The sequence below is a fragment of the Fukomys damarensis genome, unplaced genomic scaffold (genome assembly GCF_012274545.1).
Source record: "Fukomys damarensis isolate Sample0158 unplaced genomic scaffold, DMR_v1.0_HiC HiC_scaffold_3, whole genome shotgun sequence".
In the NCBI taxonomy this organism is placed as follows: Eukaryota; Metazoa; Chordata; class Mammalia; order Rodentia; family Bathyergidae; genus Fukomys; species Fukomys damarensis.
The window spans coordinates 14,027,166-14,031,575 of NW_022900915.1; the positions used below are offsets into that span (position 1 = coordinate 14,027,166).

General features: G+C 38.5%; 1 pseudogene; it reads left to right on the plus strand.

Moving 5' to 3' along the window:
* The first annotated feature begins 2,795 nt into the window (after positions 1-2,795).
* LOC109118154 lies at positions 2,796-3,321 on the plus strand (annotated as a pseudogene).
* Positions 3,322-4,410: the final 1,089 nt, after the last annotated feature.

Genomic DNA, 4,410 nt, shown 5'->3' on the forward strand with positions numbered 1-4,410 from the left:
TCTGAACAAAGGCTTTGGGCAGAGAGAACCCATGCAATGATCCTGAGGAAGAAACAAGGTTGTGAATTTCTGGGAATAGGAAGGCAAATTCTGTGGCCAGTGCATGGTAGGTACAGGAGGGAGTGGTGTGGAATGAAGTGTGAGATAGCAGCTGGCCAATCACACGGGGCTTAGTATTTCAGGATGAGGCTTTTGTACGCTGCTATGGCCTGAATGTTATACCAAAGTTTGTATATTGAAACTTAATCCCCAGTACAGTCACACAGTACCAGGGGGTGATTAAGTCTGAAGGGCAGATCCCTCTGAATAGGAGCAGTGCCTTCTTCTACCCCTTCTTCCATACTAGGATACAGCAAAACGTTTCCACCTGTGAAGCAGAAATCAAGAGACAAGACATCAAATCTGGTGCTGTCTTGATTTTGGACTCCTCCGCCTTAAGGATTGTGAGCAATAATTTTCTGTTGTTTATATAAACTACATAGCCTGAGGTATTTTGTCACTGCAGACCAAGTGAACTCAAATAGATGCCAGTGTAGTAAATAGTCACCGAAAGCTTTTTTCTTTCACTCTAAAAACAGTTTTTAAAAACATTCTGGCACTTGTGTGGCTAAAGACTCGTGAGAAGGAAAGAGAGGAATTTGAGACTATTTGGGAGGTAAGAGTTGCCAGAAATTGAGACTAGGGCAGAAGTAATGGCAAAGGGTGTAAAAACCAGGGATGTACTTTGAAGGGAGAACAAAAGGACTGATGAATAGATTGGGTAATGGTTAATAGAGAAATAGACTTCAAGCTGCATCCAGCTATTTGACCTGAGCACAGGTAGATATAATCCTTTTTCCTGAGATGCAGAAGACGGAAAGGACGGGTTAGGGAGAGAGATCGGGAATCCTGTGTGGGACAGGTTATCTCTCAAATGCCAAATGAAGATGTCCAGTAAGTTGCTGGATTTTCAAATCTAGATAGAGGTCAGAAGTAAGGTCAAAACAGAAAGGTATCACTTAAGGCATCACCAGCATCTGGTGTTTAAAGCAGAAAATAAAGCCCAAGAGCTGGGTAAGCTCACCTGGAGAGAAGATAGCTAGAGAGGAGAGCTCTGAGCACAGCATTTAGAAACTGCAAAGAAGTAAAGAAAAGAAGCTTTAGAGTTGTTTGTGTGGTAGACAGGAAACAAAGTGAGATGTCACATCATGGAAACATTTCAAGATTGAGGTTTTGAAAGAGGGACAAGGTCTACCTTGGGGAAAATAGTCCCTCCAGATCTATGGACTCTCCTTCCATGGGTTCAACTAATTACAGATCAAAGACATTCCAAAAGAAATGCGTCTCTATGGAACATGTACAGAAACTTTTCTTACTATTATTCCCTGAGAAATATAATATAGCAACTATCTACATAGCATTTACATGGTATTAGGTATTATAAGCGATCTAGAGATGATTTCAAATGTATAAGAGGCCATACATATGTAATATGCAAAGTACACCTTGTACATTAGGAACGTGAGTTTCCCCAGATTTTGCTACCTTAGAGCATCCTGGAGCCAATCCCCCACATATACCTACGCTACGCTAAGTGACTAAGTACAATAAAGGCAAATAATAGCCGGAGAGTAATATTTCAGTTACCAAAGGCTTTGAGAAGAGCAGACAGGCCACCGGAAAGAAGGAAGAGATAAGAAAGTGGACACATTTCCTTACAATGACGCTTTTAAGGAATTTTGATATAAAGGGAACTTTAAAACAATGAAGCTAGGCTTGGAATAAAACAGGTGCACTTCTTAGAGACAATAAATCACAAAGATAGTGATAAAAGTGGAAACGAAGTGCGCCTGTGCTCCGCTCAACTCAGCTCAGCTTAAGCCTAGCATGGGCATAAAGAAATTGAAGTCTAATGTGTAGATTTCCAATTATTCAAGAAAATTTAGAAGGCTATTTTTTATTTAAAGTCTCCCAATTTTGCCTGCTGACTCAATTTATTTTTCAAAAAAATCATTGTGACCATCAAATCCATCTGCTTGCCAGATGGTTCAACAAAATAAAAGCCCCTGGCCTGCTGATTAGAAATGCCTGCTCCCTGCTTTCAGTCTTGCCTGAGTAATATTGTTCTGAGTCATATCCACCTCAAAGACTTTACTTTTACTATTCTAAAGTGGAAAAAAATGTTAACTACTTCACTTTTTTCTAAATGGTTCCAAATAATGAGCTTAACCATCTCTTGACTCACTTATTTAAATTTCTTAAACCTTTGAACTGGGAAGTTAGCATGGTGGTTAGTTCTTAAATAGTATGGGTTCCATCCCCTGGATGGCCCCTCCAAAATTCATTAAGCCAATGGTAAGCAAATAGAAGACAAAAATTTTAAAGCAGCAACATTTACCATAGCATAAGATAAAATATCAAAAATCTAATTGTAATTCTAACAAAAGATGGGCAAAATTCCATACAAAAAGTCCTAAGGAATGTCATTGAGAGAAAGTAAAAAGGATGTTAAATAAATAGAAAGATACTGCATGTTCAGCAATTGGGAGATTCAATATACTCTAATGATTTGATAAGTATTCCTCTCCCGATTGTTCTACTGATTCAGTAGCTGATCTTGAAGGAGGCAAGCTTGATCAAAATTCCAGGAATGGAAATGTTAATTAGTACTTCCCCTCAGGAATCCAGGATATAGATTCCCAAAAAAACTAAAACTAGTGCAGCTACAGGACTGTAGGCCAAGATGCCACAGAAGTGTGAGCACACTAGGCAGTGAGTAGTAGCTCTCCAAGTCTGCATCCAAACTACGTACATTGCAAAAAATGGGAAAGAAACAAAATGGGAAATGTTAAAAAGTCGAGGTGGCAGAGCCTGAAGAAATGGTGGTAAAAAAAGGTACTGGACCAACATGCAGTGAGTGGAAAGGTGGAGGATTTCCTCAAGAGGGAGGGATTTGCAGATGCTGACCATACGAGGGAACCCGAAGGAAATCTAGATTGTTCAGAGTTAACGGGAGCATTTCTTAGTTCTCTGGAAGCTGGTAAAGAAAAAGATGGTACGGAAAGAAAACCTTTATCTGATCGTGAGTCTGATGATAACAGATCAAAGAAGAAAAGAGATGCTGCTGACAAACCAGGAGGCTTCGCCGGAGATCTTGACCCTGAACGAGTAATTCACGCCACGGAGGGTAGGGGGAGTTGATGCTTCTCACGGAGTGGAAAGATTCACATGAGGCTGACTTGGTGCTGGCAAAAGAGCCAAACACGAAATGCCTTCGAATTGTAGTTGCTTTTTATGGGGAGAGACTAACGGCATCATTGTCCAGAAAATGAAGCCAAATAACATATATAAAATATGGGACTTACTTTTTTATTTACTAGTGTGAAAAAAACTGCATTCTAATGAAAATCAAGTTTAATATGTTAGTTTTGAAAGTAGTATTTGGGAGAGTTGTTGGGTTTTGTTTTGCATCAATAGCACTGGTTAGTTTGAACAAATAAAGCTTTCCGTAGTTGCCTCCTGTATAAAAAGAAGAGCACTTGATAACCTGACATATATCCTCCACTTCTAAATGTTGGGGAATTTTTCTATAGTCAAACTCAATCAGAGCGCATTTTTACCTCACATACTTATGGACCATTCTGAGTTTGTGTGTGTGCTTGTGTGTGTGTGTGTGTGTGTGTGTGTATAAAATATTTGTAAATGTTCTTTGTTTTGTTTTTAAACATTCATCAAAACAAAAACTATGGTTGATAAACCCATGTTTCTGCCATGCCATCATTCTGAGCAACATAAGAAATAAATCACTTCCAGTTAAATTGAAAGTTTTCCTGAAGCCATAATCTTTCAAGTTAAATAGGTGAGGCTGTGGTTAATTGGACAGTTTAAAGTGGATGTTTGCAAATCAGCCATATCATAATCTACGTCTATATCTTTAGTTACAAAACTGCAGAATTTACTTGCAAAATTCCTGAAAAGACAAGTGCATCACTACCAACAACTTCCCCACCCAAATAAGGCAAGTAGTCAAAACCTGGTTTGTTTGAATTAGCTAAGCAAGACTTAATGGAACATTTAAGGATTCCAAATGACCCATGCCTTTACAATAAGTTGAAATCTGTGTACTCGAATATCGCGATTTGTGGATGTCTAAAACTTGACTCTTAGAAACCTGAGGTGGTGAGAGGTGCTGACGATGGAATTAATGAGTAAACAAACTTTTGTAATCTAAATTATTGGCCTGCATGTTTTTCTTGACCCCAACTCATTCCTTACATGTAGGCTCAATCTGTTCAGAATGTGGGTTATTTTTTTAGTAGAACCAAGAAATAATTTCATAATAGTCAGAAATTTATCTTACTATATATATTGCTTACTGTATTAAAATAATGGTGAGCGGCAGTCATCAAGTAGCCTCATATTCCTTTTTAA